The sequence below is a fragment of the Battus philenor genome, unplaced genomic scaffold (genome assembly GCF_028537555.1).
Source record: "Battus philenor isolate CCGP_79_NKW_IND1 unplaced genomic scaffold, ilBatPhil1.0.hap1 SCAF_29, whole genome shotgun sequence".
Lineage (NCBI taxonomy): Eukaryota > Metazoa > Arthropoda > Insecta > Lepidoptera > Papilionidae > Battus > Battus philenor.
This window is the reverse complement of record NW_027181692.1, coordinates 1791137-1812921: the sequence shown is the minus strand read 5'-3', so window position 1 is coordinate 1812921 and position 21785 is coordinate 1791137. Positions and strand designations below refer to the sequence as shown.

Sequence of the window (21785 nt, the reverse complement as noted above, 5' to 3'; positions counted from 1 at the left end):
GATGTTGGTATTCGCTTTGTGGTCGCAATACATTTTGAACTTGTAAAAACCTGAGAGTCGCAGTCTCAGAACTTCGCTATCTTGCACTGACTTGTTTAATTCGTCACTCTATAAACACGAATGTGGGACAAACGAATAAATTTACAGGAAATCAATATCAGGTAAGTAGGGGGTCTACCCAACACGGAAAAACATGGCAAGGGGTCTACGACACAAAAAAGTTTGGGGAACTCTGCTCTACGTAATTAATATCTGAATACGGACCAGACGAAATTGATATGTGCCCATGGTGTGCCCACTCAAGTAGTTGCCGGAGGTGCTACTCTCGGAGTTGTAGACGATATACACCTGGAACATACTGTCCAGCTCGATAAGTCCAATTACGAGAAAGATATCACTCGCCGAATCCAACTCTGATGGGCAGCGTCCGTGAAGCTCCGAAATATCTCCAAAATAGTGATAGATGAAGATGATTGACCAATGTGTGTGTTTTTTTTGATGGCCCCCGATATTGCGGGCCTCTCGTACCCCTAACTTTTTAGGATCAGGGACTTCATAATAATTTTTTTTTCAGTCTTTTCTTTATTTATCACTGTCTTTCACGCGTCACAATATCTTTCGATCTTTACTTTTGTCCTTCACAATATCTTTCGTTTTGCTCTTTTATACCTTCTTTCTTTACTCGTACTTTCTTCCATCATCTTCTTACTCTAAGGTGGCTAGGTACATTTTACTTATTTTTATTCTTTAATTTTATCTTACATTTAATTTATGCCAATGTGTGTTGCCAGTGATGACATGATCCGAAACGAGGTCGCGTACTATGTCTTCTTTAAGAATACTCAACGTCACCCGGAAAGCAGTGGAGAGGGTTATTCTTGGAGTTTCGCTGTGAGATCGAATCAGAATCAGGTCCGTAGAAGAACCAAGATTATCGATGTAGCTCGAAGAATTGCTCGTTTAAAGTGGCACTTGGTTTGGCTCACCGCTCGTGCTACCGATGGTCAGCGCGGTTGAAAGGTCCCCCCCTCCACTAGGTGGACCGACGACGTACTTAAATATATATTGGAATCAGGCATTATTTTGCTGAAGTCCATCCTAAGTAAGAAAAGGACGAATATTTAGCCACTTCCGCACATGCAGTGGTAGTCGTGCAACAAAGTGCTAACAGAGTCAAAAGGGCTCTGTGTTTGGCACTTATCGGTGTAACATAACTCATGAAGATGCCCGATGGAGGGGTTGAACACGTGTTGGGTGATTTAACGGTGGTAGTTGTGTAATTCGCATTGTTTGCCGCATACGCATTTATCAGCGGGCTGGCGGGCGGTGCATTTTGTTGCACGACTACCACTGCATGTACGAAAGTGGCTATATATTGGTCTTTTTCTTGCTGGCGTAATTAAGGTCACGGAAAGTCGCTGGATGCGGGCAACGCAGGGTCGGTCGTAGTGGCGATCAAAGTCACCGACGTAGCTCTTAGAATTGACCGTTTGAATTGACACATCGCTTGTGCGACTTGTAAGTGGCGACCGCGAGTCGATGGGCATGATAGTAGACAACAACTAGATAGACAGATGATAAAATCACGTTTTCCGGATGCTTTTTTTATTATTGGATTTGATATTCCACTCACATTAGCGGTAATCGTGGCAAACATTCAAATATCTTTAATACAATAATTCCACTTTGCCGTCAGCACGTTTTGTAAAAATTCATTCGCTTAGCGCCGGCAACGCTAATTCGGATTACTTGTCTTGTCGCCGGCCGTTTTTGACATTATCGGGAAATTATGAAATGTAATGTTTTAATCAACTCATCGCTAGTTCTCATGCGTTCTCAACCCTGTTCCCTTACTTTCATGAAATTTCGAAGATATACATTCGTAAATAAATACAAAATTTGTTTGTTTTGTATATTTGTTTATTTCCATTCTCTTTGGTATTCAGTATTTTTCTTTCGTATGGTATGAAGCAAAACAGTCTCCAAGGTGCAACGTCGAATTCGCCTTTTAAATATTTCACTATCTTCCGACGATTCTGCTCCACTTTCACTTTTTTCATCTCCAATGTCTTCTTCCGAATCGGCCAAATCGTCCGGAACGTCAGACAAGACGTCCGCGCATTCATCATAAATAATCGTGTCGTCTATTTCGTCTGCCATTATAAAAGGGCACAAGCACTAATAAAAACAAAAAACTTTTTGACGTGTGTAACTTATTGTTACCTAAACAAAACACCAACAAAACTCAACCATATTATTTTGCGCAGATACCACTGTGGTGTCGCCGGACGTCATAGAGAGACTTTTCATTGATGAATCTTTCGTTAATTTTAAATTGTTTTCAAAACGTACAATTTCATCACCTTCAAAGTAATCCCCATCCATTAAACCGTACTTTTGCCAATGTTTTTACCAGCCCTTGAAATATTCGGAAATCTTTTTCCGGTTGAGCCTTCAAGATTTTTAATTCGATATTTATCTCCCAAATCATGTCGGCTGTTTCACTTTGCTGCTTAGCCAAAAATCACACGACCTATTCACCCGAATACGGTGATTATAGATATATAACATATAGATATATTATAACATAGCGCTATAATATAAAGTTATTTATAGTTGGTTAATAAATGAAGGCGAATACGGTGTCCAGTGTCTGTGGTTGGCCGTCTGAATGCGGTTGAATCATGTAATACATATACGTATCTAGACTACACGTAATGCTAGATAAACGGATGCCTGTTAAAGGTAATTTACGGCGCCAATATAAATTGCACATAATACTATATATATATATATATATATACTACACATACACATCCAACCAACTTAGAACGAAGGAATGAAATAACAAAATGAAAGACATTGTGATGGAAATAAGGTAATAAAAGAAATTGAGAAGTATGACAGTGAGTGAAGAATAAAGATGAAAAATCTGAAAGACTTATTTGTAAACAAAGACCCTGATCCCAACTAATTAGGGGTACGAGAGGCCTCCAATAGCGGGGGCCACAAAAAAACCAACTTAGAAACCTTCGACTCATGCACATCTTTGTTAAAGGTCATCGCGTGATCAAATCCATAGTTTACAATTCTGTAAACAACATACAGACATACTTTCATATATATATATACGCAGCTAAATGCACTGCGTACGCCCATTTTCAATATGTTTATACATAAACTAATAAAAATAATAAAGATTAAATTAATTGAGAGATTGCCTTGAGTGATAAGACCGCCCATTGTACTTTTCTGTATATTGTTGTATATATATATATATTATGTATCTTATCGTGTACAATAAAGAATATTAAATAAATAAATAAAAATTAATTTATACAACATTGGAACTTTTAACAGAACTCTTATTGATCGACAAATTTTTTTTAATTTATTTCATTTTTGACTTTACTTTATTTCGGAAGGTGTTATAGTTGTGGAGAAGAAGCAGGAATAAAGTCCACAACAACACATATTATAATAGTTTACCATACATTTGCACATATACACTCTATCAGATATAGTCTAAATGAAATCAACATAACCAGGCGACATCACTGCCAAGGATTCTTGTCATTTAAATATTCGTTTATTGAATAATAAGCTTTATCCTTTATTTTTCATATGCGTCCAATATATGTTTTGCAGCATTTTATTTTAAAAAATCTGATTGCGTTTATTTCAAATGAATAAGAGACTTTTTGCGGTCGAAACTTTGGTACAGTCTTTCATTGCTTTGTAAATACACTATGAACGTACCCTATTTTTTAATTAATTTATTGTGACTATTGTAAACGTACATAATATTGTCATAAATACATTATGAGACCACTGTAAGAATATTGATCTCTTTAAACTGATTTGTCGAGGAGATTCGCGGCCCTAAACCGTATATCTCGAATAGCTCTCTTTTGTTTACGGGTTTAAAAACGGGATTAAAAATCTTGTATCAGTAAAAATTTTTACTACTGGATGATTTGCTGCAGGTGTAACTTTAAAGGAGAGAATCATTACACTGCCAGGTGATAGATGCCCACTGACGTGATGGACCATCACCAGCTGCCAGCATCCAGCGACTTCCTGGAACTTTGACTATGTCTTCAATCCATCTAATGGAGAGGGTACCTGCTCGTGGTGGCCACTCGAGAAACTGCCACTTGAGACGTGTAATTCTTAGATCTACTTCAGTTATTCTGTTTTATAATACACTAACTGTACTCTGCCCGCTATGCTACGCCACTAACTACACTACACATGGAACTAACTTAGAAACTTTCGTGGGGCCATGCATAACAACTTTGCTAAAAATCATCACTTGATCAAATGCATAGTTTACGATTGTATAAAGGACATACAGATTAACATATATATATGTTAGTCTTGTATGAAGGCGTAATCGCGTCTTTACGCTGTCAAAGTCAACGTTAAGAGTGACTTATCAGTCACTAACAGAGCGTCGCGTCTGTCGCAGCGCGGCGGCCATCTTGGATGGCGGCAGTTTTGGAACGAAAGCTACAAATCGCTCAACATCGCAACAATCATTCTAATTTCCTATTTTGTTATTATCTGTTTGTGTAAATAAAAGTGTCTATAAATAAAATACAGCAATATTTTTGAATCATGCGCAAGATTAGTTTAATTCTCAAATTTTTGTAACCTTTTCTTTTTGGTTTCGAGGGAAAATTTTTCAGACGTTTAAGATGTCTCGCCTCTGGGGGGGAAACAGTGGTATGTGGGATTTCTACCCACTAAAACCCCCCCGGTGGTCGCCCTCTGCGCTATACGGGGAACCGCTGTATCTACCGGTCAGGGATCGCCACGCGGTCTTCCCTCGCCCCATGCTATTTTCGATAGCCCGTCCCGGGGTATGGGTGTATGGTTCACGCTACCCGAAATCCTCGTGATGCTATCACGATGGTTCGAGACCACGTCGAACCATCGTCGGCCTTAGAGTCGTGTGAGTGGGAGTTCAGGGCCCCCACCCTAAACTCCCGCGACTCAATTTTCATAACCTCCTACAACCATGCCGATCTGACATAGATTGTGTTTACCCTCCTGTGCTTTTATATATAAGATAGAGTCTCTGTGTTAGGCACTAATCGGTGTAACATAACTCCTGAAGATGCCCCGTGGAGGGGTGAAACACGTGTTGAGTAATTTGACGGTGGCGGTTGTGTGATTCGCATTGTTTGCCGCATACGCATTTATCAACGGGCTGGCGGGCGGTGCACTTTGTTGCACGACTACCACTGCATGTGTGGAAGTGGCTAAATATTAGTCCTTTTCTTACTTATATATATTTTCATCTTTTTAATAATATAAACTTTTTGTTTCAGATAATCTTCATACGGTGTCTTTTAAATTATCACTGGTAAGTGTTACAACTGTGACGTCATTTTTATATCCTTGGATCAGTGACTAATTTTCGTAAATACACGGATTAGTACTATCTGGGGTCCTATTTTGATATATGTCAAAAATTACATTTGTGTTTGTGTCATTGAGTGAATTTACGGTGGCGGTTGTGTAGTTGGCATTGTCTGTCGCATGCGCATTTACGAGCGGGCTGGCGGGCGGTGCACTTTCATGCACGACAACCACTGCATGTGCGGAGGTGGCTAGATATTGGTCCTTTCTTATTTAGGATGGACTTCCGCAATGTAACGCCTGAATCCATTAAATATTTTACATTTGTCCAACAGTATGGGTGCCCCACACGAACTTTTGAGTAAGCTACCGGCTCGGAACGCTTGTCTGACAGATAGACAGAAACTCTACTGTTGTATTGTTTTAAATTAAATTTAACAATTTTTGTATTTACTTTGTAATATCAAATTCAAACGAGTCAACAAACCAAGTTCTATATATTTCGATCAATTAAAATTTTTCACTTGTACAAGATTTAACCCTTAATAACCTGATTTACGAAAGTGATTTTATTTTTAATATTACTGTGTTTGCTTGAGGGTCTAGATGAAGGGAAAAATAGATTTTTTTTTAATTTCTTTGGAAAGAATGTTATACAACAGTAAAATACGTACAGCCAACCTATAAAAAAACTAATAGTAATGCGAACATTTGGTTTAAAAGATTGGTATCAAAATTGAAACTCTAGGCTATTAAGGGTTAAAAGGTATAAGATGTCTTGTGGAACTTATGTGTTTATTCTTTAAGAGGGAGACTAGTGTACAGGCAGAGGAAATGCTGCATGCCAAACACGCACAGAACAAGACGCTCGACTACCCACAATCGTGCGTCATTCACACAAATTTCTAACGAATTTTGCGTGAATGACGTAAAATCTAGAGTAATCACGCGTAAAGATCTAAAAATAACCAAATCCCATATAAATTTCTTTGCGTCATCTAACAATCTAATGCTAACAGATTCAAAATTACATCACCTTTGTAATTGTAATTTATTTTTATTCATTTCATTTGCTCTGTGTTGGCACTAATCGGTGTAACATAAGTCCTGAAGATGCCCCGTGGAGGGGTGAAACGCGTGTTGAGTGATTTGGCGGTGGTGGTTGTGTGTTTAGCATTGTTTGCCGCATACACATTTATCAGCGGCCAGCGGGCGGTGCACTTTGTTGCACGACTACCACTGCATGGGCGGAAGTGGCTAAGTATTGGTCCTTTTCTTACTTAGGATGGACTTCCGCAAGGTAACGCCTGATTCCATTGAATATATTTTTATTCAATAAAATCGAATAATTGAAGATACAAATACACATGTCCTAGTCGATTGTTTCATATATATACAAGAAAGATATGATTTAAATCAGGGGTGAGCAACCTTTTTATAGACCAATTTAAATTTAATTTTTATTGCCCGTTCCCACGCTATGTATTTATTAGTAATTTATAAAACTTTATATTTAACTAACATTACAATTAAGTAAAATAAATAAATAAAAAATCGAAATTACTTGAAAAGCTGAATATAAGTCGTAATAGATGGGATAGCTACACATATGCAGCTGTCAAAGCCTTGTTCAATGATCGATTTTAATTGTTTCGGTTTAGTTTGTACCACCATTATATGAAAAGGACCAATATTTAGCTACGTGCTGCACTTTGTTGCACGACTTCCACTGCATGTGCGGAAGTGGCTAAATATTGGTCTTTTTCATATTTAGGATGGACTTTCGCAAGGTAACGCCTGATTCCGCATTCGGGGGACTCCGGCTCGAATTCGAGTGCCGGTCCGGCGTAAAAATCAGGGAGGAGTCAATAGCCTCCCTGATAAGCGAAAAAGAGACCAAAAATTCATTCATCACCCTCTGTAAAAAAATTATAAATAATGCTATAGAAAGAAATAAAAAGTAAATATTGCAAATAAATAGACAATAAAGACAAAATAAAAGCAAAATAATATTATAATACTGTGATATAAAATAATTATAGAATCTAAGTAATAAAAATGTGATATAAAATAACAATGTAAATTAAAAAAATGTAAAAAGAAATGAGGAATGAATGAAAGGTGATACAGAGCAAAAGGGAAAGACAGTAGAACTGTGGAATGAAAGAATAGACCGTAAGACAATGTGAAGTATGAAAGAAGAGAAAGAAAATAATAAAAAATTCTGTGAAAAATTAAATAAATTTGCCCAAAAAGTCCCTGTCCCACAAAAGATAGGGGGTACGAGAGGCCCCAATAGCGGGGGCCATAAAAAAAAAACCGCCTGATTCCATTAAATATTTAAGACCACCATTATATTATAATTAATTTTAAAACAATTGATTGAATTTATTGATAGGAGAAAGTTGGTAAAATAAATACAGGTTTAGAAGCACTTGGCGGGCCGCTTGTCTTCGATGTAATGAAATTGATCATGGTGTACCGCAGGGACTTCAACTAGGATCGTTACTTTCTTTATTACACCAGGGTGATTCTCAAACTCTTAGCTCTCTTAGGCGGAAGTTCTATGGATAGACTTTGTTCGCGCACCAGGAATTCCCAGAGTACCTGTCTAGGTTTAAACTCAAGGGGAGTATCGTGCATCTATGTCCCACCGGTGGACCAGGAAGTGGTGCAATCAATTACTCGCTGTCCCATATATGGTGGGCTCAGAGTGTCTTGCGAAATGGAAATGGGTCGGAGCATTGCCCTTTTGGAAGAGCAGGGTGTTGGTGACGTAATTAGGCAAAACAAAACCGTGTAACATGGAATGTGGCGAGGAATGGGAGGCGATGCGTGAATGTAATGTGGGTGAATGCTGTATGCTGAATGATTCATGAAGGATGAAAGAAGGAGGGTGATAGTAGTAGGGTGTAAATCCCTGTCCCGAAAACTAGAAGGATAAAGAGTACTTTTAAATTAAAAAATCGTTCCGAAATGGTTAAAGATTTTATATCTATTTTCAAATCATCCTTTATATGTGATCACTCTGAAAAATATCACATTAATTTTTTTATTGTAATGTAACAAGCCAGTAGTGATTGTCACTTGCTGTATCTTATATGAAGTGTTTAGAGTGGCTTGTAAAATGGAAATATGTAAGATCATTGCTTGCGTCAGCATTGCTTCCCTTTTGGAGGAAGAAAGTCACACTTTCTTGCGGTCTTGGTACAAGAGATATATTAAAGCCTAACAAAACCTTGTAACAAGACTTTGTAATATATTCAATTATTTAAAATATCGAAAAGAAATTGTTGTATGTAAAATGAGATAGTTTTAATAGTAAGAAAAGGATTAATATATAGCTACTTCCGCTATTTAGCAGTAGTCGTGCTTTTATGATTTTGGTAATAATGCATTTATCAGCGGGCTGGCGGGCGGTGCACTTTATTGCACGACTACTGCTGCATAGCGGAAGTGGCTATATATTAATCCTTTTCTTACTTAGGATAAACTTCCCAAAAATTAACGCCTGAATCTATTAGATAGTTATAATAGTGTTGTACAAAGTAACTGAAATTTAAATGAATGAATGATGAGAGGCGATGCATGAGTGAATGAAAAATAAATGAATGCTAGTGTGGTACAAAATATGAAGGATGAAAGAAGGAAGAGAGAGCGAAAAAATGTGAAGGATGAGAGAGAAAGAGTAAAATATATCCCTTTCCCAAAAGTAAGACAGAGAAACACGAAGCCTCTAATAACGGAATCCATAGAAAAATATCTGGAATTCTTTCTTCTTCCATCCTTCCTATTTCCTTTTATTTTTACTGCTTTTTTTTGCATTGCCATTAACATCTTATCGTGTGTAATATATATTTATCATTATTAATTATCTAGGAAGTAATTAGTGTGGTTACAACTGATATATCTGATAAAGGTCAGATGTGTTTTGCAATTTAATTGCGGAAACTAAAGATGGATTCCGATATATAAACATAAATATTTTGCGACGAAAGTAACTTTCTTCTGAAATATAATTATTGATGAAAGCCTTTCCCATAGATGTTCTATATAGGATCAGATGGAAGCAAATTATACATTGCTTACCTCATAAACAAGGCTTTTGATAAAATATTATGCTTGCGTCTCCTATCTTCTCAAGATGTACCATTTATATTGTTTTTTAACATTATTATATTTAAGAAAAGGACCAATATTTAGCAACTTCCGCACATGCAGTGGTAGTCGTGCAACAAAATGCACCGCATATTGGTCTTTTTCTTACTTAGGATAGACTTCCGCAAGGTAACGCCTGATTCCATTAAATATTATTATATTTTCAACTGTAACTTGTCCACTGTTGGGCTAAAGCCTCAGATTTACCAAAAGACCGGTTAGCTTGCATTCAAAGGTCGTCTGCCCATATCTTGGAACTTAGAGCCAAATTGAATGCTCGTCAATTGTTTCGTCGTCTATATTTATATATTATATGTATTATTCTGAACTTTATAACATATAGCAGTGTTTAATGCGATATAGATAGTAATAAAATAAATAAGACTTAAATATACTTGTTAAACAAAAGTAAAATGGTAGTATTCTGGAGGGAAGTGAGGCGATGTATGGAAATAATGTAAGATACTGTGAAAGAAAAGAATGAAAGACATTGAGAAGGACAAAAAAGTATGAAGTTATAAAAGGTGGCGCAAAAGTAATGTCACGATATAAACGCACCTTAATTTTTACAAAATGGCGCCAAATGTCACTACGCTTTAACATTTATAATGAAGATATATAGAGAATTAGTTGTCAATAAGTGATGGAATATATCTATGTACTTTTGTACCAATTTTCGTGTATTGTTTATATGTATTAGAGACACAGGAAAGTAATGTCGTTTTTGTCGACATATTTTACAGAAAAACCGATTGATTTTTGCCGCTCCGACATTTTGTATACTAGATGGAAAAAGGTTGTTGATAACGAAGGTGAATATATTGTTGATTAGAAATAAAAACTTGTTAAAAATGTTGTCGTGTGAATTTAACTTAAGAAAGCGACATTACTTTACGGTATCTCTAATATATGTATAGGTGGCGCATAAGTAATGTAATAGTGTGAACATATCTTAATTTTTATAAAATGGCGCTAAATGTGTCTGTACTTTGACATATATGATGTTGATATATAGATATCTCTCCATAGCTAATTGATAACCGATTCTCTATATGTTATTGTATAATGAAAACTAAAATAAGATTGATAAACGCATCCTTATCTTCAAGGTACGAGGATTCTATACACGCCCAGATCTGGATTTTTTTTGTTACATTTACAATAACCATAATACAGTAAAGCTTTTTCAAGTAATATAATGACTTTTTTACATTTGTGAAATAATAGAGACATTATATAGGGGTGTCTGAGCAACGAACGATATAAGTTAAGTTTTTGGCAAAAAAAGTCAGATAGAATCCTTCGCGGAATACAGTATGAAATCCACTAATTAAGACTTGACGTGTTTGAGACATAAAACATACTTCAAGATGATTTGGCCTGAGCTAAATGAGAAAAAAAGACGCTTGCAAATGTTATAGACAGTTCTACAAGCCTAGGAAAAAAATACCTGCATTCCTAATGCCATGAAGTTCTAAATGATAATTTAACTTTATTTTCTTATTACAGTAGTAAAATAACACAGTTTAGAAATTTTTAAAAATGTCCGGAATTAAGTTATTGACTGCAACATGCATTGTTTTTCCACAGACCTGCATATTATGCGATCTGGTTCATTGACAGATATTATAGAAAATTTATTACGTAATTTATCACAATAGCAGCAAACGAATATTGACCTTAAAAGTACGTATGTAAGGTTGAATTTGCAACGCCGCCGTCACTTGAGATATTATGTTTACTGCCCGCAAAAGGTCACGTGTTTGACACGTGACTAAGATTCCAGAATGTTGTTTTTAAAAATGGCGGATATTTTGCGGCCAGTTGCAATAATTAATGTGATATCAATTTTTGCACTACGAAATATTAATAAATGTGTTAATAAAAATATTAATAGATTTAAGAAAAATAGTAATTTTTATAAGGTTTCAATTATAAATAAATATATTACATGTTTCTGTGGGCTGGAAATTTGTAACTGGTTTTATCAGCGGTTATTCTCAACACTCTAATGCGAGGTCCCCTCGTGGAGGCCCTTACCCGGGGTCGCAAGGGCCTCCACGAGGTCTTAGACTCTCTTAGACCTCAAACCCGCGTAATCTGTAAATTCCATTTGGGTAGCATTAACAGTCCGGTACAAAACAAAAGCACAAGTTTCTCCTTACGATATCTATTGGGAATATACCATAATCGCCACACTAGGCAGGCGGGTTGGCGATCGCAGTGTGGTATTATGGTACGCAGAGGACGCTGCTGCCCATATCTTGGAAACTTTTAAGTGGCAATCCAATATAAATAATGCATCGTCATTTTATCCCGGGAAACGAACCTCCAACCACCGCATAGACACTGCCCATCTGACATTTCTCCTCTTATGTACTATCATTTTATACTTCGTTTGTTTTTTTTTATGATGTTGTTTAGTAATTTTTTAAAGCCACATTAAATCCTTTTTTGATAAATTTATATAGAAAATAATGTAAAAGAGACAACAATACAATAAGCTGATCGAACTTTATGACGTCCACGCTCCTTTTCGGTTGATCAAACTGAAACATCTTCCTTCGCCTTGGCTCACTAGCGACACCAAAGGCTTATTAGCTAAAAAAGCCACTGCAAAATCTAGATACAAATGGCGCCCAACTGATGCTAATTGGGAAAGGTATACCGCAGTTAGGAATCACTGCAGGAAGGTATGTAGGTATGCACAGTGCCGTTATATTCATAAATCACTTGAAAATCAAGACCCAGCTAGGGTCTGGAAATTTTTAAAGTCATTAGGAATAGGTAAATCAAAACAGAACTCTTTTCCGAGAAATAATGACTTAAACTCTCTTAATAATCATTTCTCTGCTTCATCCATACTTGGTGACGCATCCAAAGAAAATACTCTTAGGCATTTGTCTAACCGTAGCCCTCCCAGCTGTTCGTTCTTTAGTTTCAAACCGTTTGCTGCATGTGATGTTGAGAGTAGCATTATGTCAATTTCTTCAAATGCAGTGGGAAGTGACTGTGTTGGTCGCAAAATGATCCTCCCCATCCTTGACATAATCATACCAATTATTTGCCATGTCCTTAACTTCTCTATCACTAGTGGGACCTTCCCAATAGTTTGGAAAAACGCTCAAATCACTCCCACTCCTAAAAAGTCTAACCCGTCTACCCTGTCGGATTTTCGACCAATGTCAATCCTGCCATTTCTATCCAAGGTCTTAGAACGTTTAATCCATACTCAACTCTGTAAATTCCTGTCTAAAAAAATCTCCTTAATCCCATTAAATCCGGCTTTCGACCAGGTCACAGCACTACCACTACTCTAGTTAATATTACAGATAACATCAGACAAGGTATGGAGCAGGGTAAGTTAACAGTTCTTGCTCTCCTCGATTTCAGTAATGCCTTCAATACCGTCGATTTTGATGTTCTGCTCGGCATATTGAGTTCTCTTAATATATCTCCAATGGCAATCACGTGGTTTCGCAGTTACTTGTCTGGACGCCGACAGTGAGTTTGCGTTAACGACAATTTTTCCTCTTATTGCGCTACAACTGTCGGTGTCCCTCAGGGCGGCGTTCTATCTCCTCTTCTATTTGCTCTATTTATTAATACAATTTCCCAACAATTATGTTCTGCCTGCCATCTTTATGCAGATGATCTTCAAATTTATTCCCAAGCACCATTGGATAAGATTGCGGAAGCTATTGCCTGCATAAACTGTGATATGGATAGCATCTGCAAGTGGAGCAAGGCCTATGGATTAGCCGTCAATCCATCTAAAACGCAAGCCATTGTGATCGGCAGCAGTAGAATGCTATCCAAACTAAACTGGGCGTTATTGCCATCCGTAGCTTGTAACGGCACTGTGATTCCTTTCAGTGAGACAGTTAAAAACCTTGGCATTCATTTCGATAAACTGCTTTCATGGGGTCCACAGGTTCGGGAAATCAGGCGTAAACTATTTGCATCGGCAAGGTCTTTGCGACGTCTTAGCTACTTTTTACCTACTACTACTAAAATTTCTCTTGCACAGTCACTCCTTCTCCCCATCCTTGATTACGCAGATGTCAGCTATCTAGACCTCACTGAAAACCAACTAAATAAACTTTACCGCCTTCAAAACTTTTGTATTCGCTTCATATTTGGCCTCCGAAAATATGATCATGTTTCGGAATTTCGCGCTAAGCTCAAGTGGTTACCCATAAGGCTTCGCTGGAATGCTCGCATACTTTAACTACTCTATAATATTCTTTTCAATCCACTCACTCCCTCTTATCTCAAATCAAGGTTTCAATTTCTTCATGATACACATGAGAGGTCTTTGAGATCATCAGATAATCTGGAATTAAAAATACCGGCGCATTCTTCCTCGTTTATGGCTAACTAGGTACCTACGCTCCACAGGGCTATGTATATTAAGGTGGCGGTAGAATTTTAAAATGACTAAGTTATGGCATGGCATAAAAGGTTCTATAGATCTGCGTATGCGTGTGTGTGTAAGGGACGTAATCAATAAGATTACATAAATAAATAATTTGGAAGATCGCCTCGTTTCTAATTCTTTTGTAATATGTTGCCACATACAAAAAACTCGTTTTACAACACCGTATGTGTGTTGCCAGGTGATTATATCGAATTAGCGGGCAACATTGCGTGCCCAATTAATAAGTCGACGGACGACCATTGGACCGTATAGGAGTTCAACACGAACTGTTTTTACGTGATTGGCAGTTATTTATACATACAGGATGATCTTAATAGTTCACTGCATTAAACATTAACACCCTTGGTCATACTAGATAAGAGATAACTAGTTGCATCAGGGGCAGCTCTAGCTCGTATAGCGCCCGTGTGCAATGAAACCCTGACGTTCCCTAGACCTGACCCCCCTCCCCCTGCGGCAATAACTATTAACTTTGCCGTCGTAACAAGAAAGTTTTTTCATATTCCAACAAGATATTTTATAAGTAGGTATAGCTTTCAGTATGGTATTGGTTACGGCCTTTCTTCTTATGACGGCAGAATAACACTCATTGTTTTTATGCCTGTAGCACATCTCTGTTGCGAAACTAAGCGGCGAACCGCGATAGATTCCAAGACGATGCTCTTAGCTGTTGTGAGTAGGTATAGCTTACAGTATTTAAACTACGTGAAATAAGGTTTATTTCGAGTTAAAACAAAATGTTCGAAAAAGAATCCGCCAATACGGCGCTCGCGTTTGATAACTGCCTCCGCGCTGGCTGGCCGCTTCTGTCATATCATTGTTGTACCGTGATGGTCCAAGACGATGCTCTTAGCTGTCTCAGGGAGAGCCGCGGCGCCCGTGTGCATTGCACACCCTGCACTATAGGTTAAGCTGCCCCTATGTTGTAGTAACTTCGCCCTAGCTGAGGTGCTCTCAGATCGTCATAAAGCTGAGATTAGGTTTATAGACGCTCCATGGCCTACGTTTCTAGAATGCGCCAATAAGGTGATAAAATAGGTGATAAGCAAATATAAATAAAGATATGATCGGTTAATAATGAAAAGGAAATAAATTGGTATAAATATAAATAGTGTTTAAGGACATAGAATTAAAAATGTGAAAATCAACAAAAATATCAATAATGTAGGAAGTAAACAATTTTAAAAACAAAAATTTTAAATTAAAAAGAGATAAATCTACTGTTAAATGTTGGGAGTGGAAGAGAAGGAAGCAAAGAGACAAGAGAAAACGAAAATGATATTGTAAAGAATGCAAGGAGATAAAGTAAATATATAAAATTGCTAGCTGATCCCGCAAACGTTGTTTTACAAAAAAAAATTGATATTTTAATTTACAAATAAAAAATAAGGGTTGATCGTAGAGGGGTGAAAATTTATGGTTGTATGTATTCTTGTATGCTGTATCATAAAAAAATAAAAACAAAAAATTTCGTTAAAAAAATAAAAAAAAATTTTAAGTGTGAACAACCTTTATCACTTAGGGGTATAGAAAATAGATAGTAGCCGATTCTCAGACCTACTGAATACGCATATTAAATTTGGTAAAAATCAGTCAAGCCGTTTCAGAGGAGTTCAAGTTCGAACACCGTGACACGAGAATTTTATATATTAGATTTAAACATTAAAAAGATCCTATCCCTCATTAGATAGGGGTGAAGAGGTCTACAGTAAAGGGTGCCATATCAAAAAAAAATTCTCCATGGAACCTCCACCGAAACTATCTAAGAGACCAATCAAGGATGAAAAAGAAGTTTGTAGAAGCGTGAGGAGAAAGTCCACCTAGAGTTTGACTGCCACTTTGAATTCGAAGAATCTGAAAATTCTACATGGTAGGAAAAAATCGGTTCTTAAAAAAAAAACAAATGACATTTAGATAGAATACAAAATAACAATTGAATGTCCCAAGTTTCCGGAACTACATTTATTATTAAACAGTTTTATTTAATTCGACCAGTACGGAATTTATTTGGATCAAAATTAGAAATTGAAATTTAAGCACCTTCCCGTTGTCAGATTGATCTGAAATTTGCTACACACATTTAATTTAGATGACAATACAATATAATAAAATCAATAACATTATAAATCTAAGATGGCCGCCGATACAAAATGGCGGATTACGTATTTTTCCTTAACCCTCTCAATATGGGTATCAAATGAAAGGGCTACACTAGTAAAACACGATGATTATGTCAAATTTAAAATTCAAGATAGACGCCGTTCCAATATGGCGGACTTGGTACATATTTTTCCACAACCACCACAATATGGGTATCAAAAAACTGTTTAACTTAAAAGTTTTTTTAAATGTGTTTAATTATATTTTTATCCAGAAAAAAAAACTATTTGAATTTAGAATCGCACGGTGCTTACTTAAAATGGCGTCAACAAACTGTCTAGGACAAGTCTAGAAAAAAAAGAGGTTCTGGATACAGGCCGTTTCAAACCGGTTGTTTTACAAATCTATGGTAGAGTACCATGTATAGCAGTAGACTTGTACGATATAATATAATTATGATTATTTTGATCATCCTGTATAATTGTAAAATAATTCTTTTATCAGTTAACTATCTATTAACTATACCTTTCCGGCTTTTACAACTTGCAACGATATTAGATAATATTAAAAAATTAAATCAAATTATTAAAATCGTATATACATAGCCAGTAACAGAATATACGGCTAGACTAGGTTTTTAATTTGTTTTATATATGATAGATGAAGATATACGTCGCGTTCGATCAATCAAGTGATCACATTTAATATAGTACACCTATCCCCCGATTTACACGGTACTTATTTTACACGTTTTCGCTTTTACACGGTTTTCCAAAAAAGATTTTTTTTTTTAATAACCGATTTTATTACCATCTCTCATAATGTAAACATTTCTGCTTCAAACATCGAATCGGCACAAATAACTTCGAGTGATGAAAGTAAATTCGAACCTTCGATTTCGAAAAAAAGAATGAGAGTAATTTACTTTTTGTTCTTCTGTTTATTGTATATTGTAATTAAATTAAAAAAAAAATCAGTTTTTCCGTTATATATTTAATATTTTAACTTGTCAATGCATTCTATTTTTATTTACGTGTACACCTAAAATTATTGAAAAAAAATCATGACTTAAATAGCAAAATTATGCGTTTTTTGTGAATTTTTCGATTTACACGGTTTTGACTTGAAAATTTTTGATTTTCGATTTACACGTTTTTCTCAGGAACGTATCTACCGTATAAATCGGGGGATAGGTGGGACATATAAATCTTTATATATAAAACAAAGACGGGTTTGTTACAACACTTATAATTCGAGATCTGCTGAACCAATTTTCATGGTTGATTCGTTGGATTTATCTCCGAATAGCAGAATACATATTAAAAACAATGAAAACACGATATGTGTAATGAATACTTAATCATTTCAATAAATGCTAATTTGTTTATTACATGTCAAACATTTGTTGTCCAATCCTGTCAAATACTGTAACAACTATTCATGTGTGCATTTGTCTCTGTTTTATTTTTATTATTATTATCGTTGCTATAACTTTTTATTGGGGACCCCTCCTTCCACCCCCTATTTTATTGGGAAGAGGGTTTTTTATTTCTTAATAAAAAAATTTTCACTAGAATTTTATTTTCGTTCTCGTCTTCCATAGTACACAATATCTTTTTTCCTCCTTCTATCATTCTACAATTCCATCTTCCTTTCTCAATCATTCCATTCCTTTCGTACATCTTGAAACACTTCAGTTATCCATTTCTATTACAGTATTACAGTTTTAATTATTTTCTCGTGTACATTAATTTTATCACGGATTTATTTTACAAGTGTTTTTTTTTTCTTTTTTTTTCTGGGAAACTTTTGCAAATTTGGTGTTCGCACGAAGATGGACTCTACCCTAGTAGGTGTTTAGTGTAAGATGTCAAACAAGTATTATAAGGGGTGGGGGGAAACGGAACCCTCCTTACCGATGTATATATATATATATATATATATATATGCACATCGAACTTTGGAAAGAGACAGTCGGCTAATTTCGGCTTCGTACAGCGTTATCTCTGTCACACGAAATACGATTGACAAAACATGACATAGGCAGTGTAGGTTTTTGTTTTAGGTTAGCCGATTATCTCTTTCCAAAGAACGATGTGCAATATTTATCGCCGGATACTGTATATATAAGTCCGACCACATTGGCGAGGAAGATGATAGCCAAGTGTGGTCGAAGGTGTATTCACATGTATATAGAGTATTTACAATTTATAATACCCTAACGCAACAGCAGCGGCCACATCAATGACGTCGTCCAAATTCAAATCGGCGTTCGAATTTTGAATTTGAACGCGCGAGATTGATTTTTCATAAACGTACCATGGCTTTAGCGGCCAGATATACGGTGAACGTTACATAAATATATGTAGAAATGAAATTTACACCTACGTCAAATCATCACGATATCTCTGGAACCATAACATTTAGATTCTTGGAATTTGCTATAAATATTTCTTTTGCCTAATTTAGTTCAGCTAAGAACGGATTTTTCAAAACTCTACCCGCAAGAGATCTTCATTAAATTCGCGAATCAGGTGACAGGTAGAACACAATATAGCTGAACGTGCTCATCTGGCGATGCCCACTACTGGACATGGCCCACATCCAGCGTCTTCTGAAGATCTTGAGGTCATCTCTCATTGCAGGTGGACCTCTGTAAAATGATTATTAAATATAAACCTAAAAATATTCCTATTGCGATACGAAGGATTTTGTATATATACTAGCTGATCCCGCAAACGTTGTTTTGCAAAAAAAATTAAAGTTTTTAATTAACAAATGTAAGATAAGGGTTGATCGTAGAGGGGTGAAAATTTAGGTTTGTATGTATTTTTGTATGCTGTATCATAATAAAATAAAAACCAAAAAAATTGTCATAAAAATTAAAAATAAAATTTAGGGGTGGACCACCCTTATCACTTAGGGGTATGGAAAATAGATAGTAGCCGATTCTCAGACATACTGAATACGCATGTAAAATTTGGTAAAAGTCGGTCAAGCCGTTTCGGAGGAGTTCAAGCTCGAACACCGTGACACGAGAATTTTATATATTAGATAGTTAATACTTGAAATTAATTGCTTACTGTATTAAATATGTTGGAAGCTTTATCCAGGCTATTTCAACTCTAACAACGTGGAGGTGACAGTCCGTGGTCTTCAAAACTTTAAGACTCCAGCTTGCATCTGCCACTTCTTGCCATTTCATATGGCTATGGTTACTTCCTTTCGATCCTGTAAAGAAATCCCTACCGTACCCTCCTCCGTGTCTCGTATGTGAGCTTGTCTCAACTCAAAGATAGACCACAGTCTATAATATAACGGCATTAACCATTTTAGTGTCGTAGGATGCATAAATGAAGAGAGCGAAAATAAAAAAAAAAGATTGTGAAAAATTAAATAAATGAAAACAAAAGTCCCTGTCCCACACCAGATAGGGGGTACGAGAGGCTCCCAATACGGGGGCCATTTAAAAAAAAAAAACATTTTAGTGCCGGGAGTCGATATATCAGCTCCTGCTACACTGGCACTAAGTGCCAGAGTCGATATATCAGCTCCTGCTACACTGGCACTAAGTGCCAGAGTCGATATATCAGCTCCTGCTACACTGGCGGGAAGTGCCAGAATCGATATATTGGCTTCTGCTACAATGGCGAGAAGTGCCAGAGTAATATATCGGCCCTTGCCTCGTAGTGCTAGTGCTTCACTATTCGCATTGCGGAAGAACTTTATTTCAAAATAAATTTCTAATACGTTATAAATAATCTAATTTCATTACGAGAGAATTAAAAAATATTGTTTTTCATTTTAACTTTGCGAAATACGACTGAATATGATGATGCCGAAATCTAATATAAACACCCATGGTGGCCGCTCCAGCGGTATCAAAGCTGGGACATTTACTGTGGCTTTGGGCGCTTATCGGACCTATTCGAGATATACTTCATAATATAAAATTATGATGATAAGATAACTTTTTATACATATATGCAAATACGTTGTGTAAGAGAGAACTCAACATTTACTATTTTTACCAAAATTTATACCCTTTTTATTTATATATTTTTGCAGAGAAAAACTAGTCAATTTTTTGTCCTTTACTTCATACAAAGTATACCGCTTTTTAAATTATGTAAAGATGGATTCTCGTTTGGTTTTTATGCGCATTTTACCTAACCCTAGTAAAACTGTGAAATTCGGCGCGCTATTCCCTCATAGATACATCTTTTTCGCCCGACATTAAAAGGGTTAATATAAACTAAACAAGACATTGATGTATTCACCTATATACATTACATATCTTGTCACGTATTTACAAAGAATAATAGATAATAGTCCAATAAACAAACAGATACCCAATTCAATACGCAGATAACGTATCGCGGTGTCAACGTACCGTGTAGAATGTTATCTGTATCCCATATTTAAAGCAATGTCAAGGACGCTTTGTTCTTATTTTTAATCTGTGCGCTTCTCGCGCCATTATTGTTTTTAAACCCGCCATTTTTGTTTCTAATACAACCGATTTAGATCCTTACACATCCGTCAATAAGTATCATTATTGAATCATTTCATATATTTGACGTTTATAAATAACTACGCAATCGATTATCGCCTCTATGTGTCATAGATATAAAACTGATAATTGCGTACGTGTTTATTATGACATAAACGAATTGTAAAATTTGTTGCTAAGCCGATTCAAATCTCGGGTGCCTAAAATGACACATAAATGAAAATTAATAATGTTTTTGTATTTTATCAAAAGATAGGTGAGTTTATCAAATATAAACAATTACGATAAAAATTGAAAGGTTTTTTTTTTAACAATAACTTTATTCATGAAATTTTAAATATAGAATTTATGTAAGGAAGTAATTATTGACATTTGACTTAATTAAAAACAAACAAAATATTACTTTTAAATTTGGAATCTGTCATTTTTATATGATTGTTTATTGTTTAGTTATTTTGGCGCCATGTTGTAAAATATTGTGCGATTTTAAAACGGAGTGGGGTGATAAAGAGAATCGAATCGCTGTGATTGCATTACATAAAGCAGGTATGGCGCCAAATATGATTTATAAATTCCTCCATACGCTTGTTATTAGTCATTTGTTTATTCGGGCTATTGGTTAGTCTTGAACGTTCTGGACTTCATCAGAGCTGAAGATTGGTCGTCATTTTGTCTTGATCTTAATCCACTAGATCAAAGTTGCCCAAGCTTTTTTGTGTCGTAGACCCATTGCCATGTTTTTCCGTGTTGGGTAGACCCCCTACTTACCTAATATTGATTTCCTGTAAATTTCTAACTGTAGTGAACTTTAGTGTTAAAAACTTAAAGTAAAAACACATGATAATTTAAACATTTATTAATAGAATTTAAATTAAAACTACTCAAAATAAAATTTTGTATCTGTTATGTAAAATAGTATGATGTAAGTAAATAGGTACTATCAGTGTATGTGTTGAGATTTACTATCGTGGACCCCCATTATCATTTCATGGACCCCCAAATTTTTTTTCGCTGACGTAGACCCCTTGCAGGTTGCCATAGACCCCTAGGGGTCGATATAGACCACTTTGGGAATCACTGCACTAGATTATGATTTATGGTCAGTTTTACAGAAAAATTCTTGCTCTAAAAAAGTGCTAGTTCCTAGTACGTGCTGCTATTTTACCTGACCTCAAAGTTTAAAGGACTGTATTGCACCCAACGAAG

At 35.9% G+C, this 21785-nt stretch overlaps 1 protein-coding gene across 2 annotated transcripts in view; it reads left to right on the top strand.

Moving 5' to 3' along the window:
- Gbs-70E (Glycogen binding subunit 70E) overlaps positions 1-21785 on the top strand; it is a 66299-nt gene that overhangs the window by 25988 nt on the left and 18526 nt on the right. The window contains exon 2 of one of the 2 annotated variants that reach the window (XM_068769843.1): positions 5337-5371. The exons of the other annotated variant lie outside the window; for it this stretch is intronic. The gene's annotated coding sequence lies outside the window, so the exon portion shown is untranslated. The remainder of the gene's footprint in view (positions 1-5336; positions 5372-21785) is intronic. 2 annotated transcript variants of the gene reach the window in all.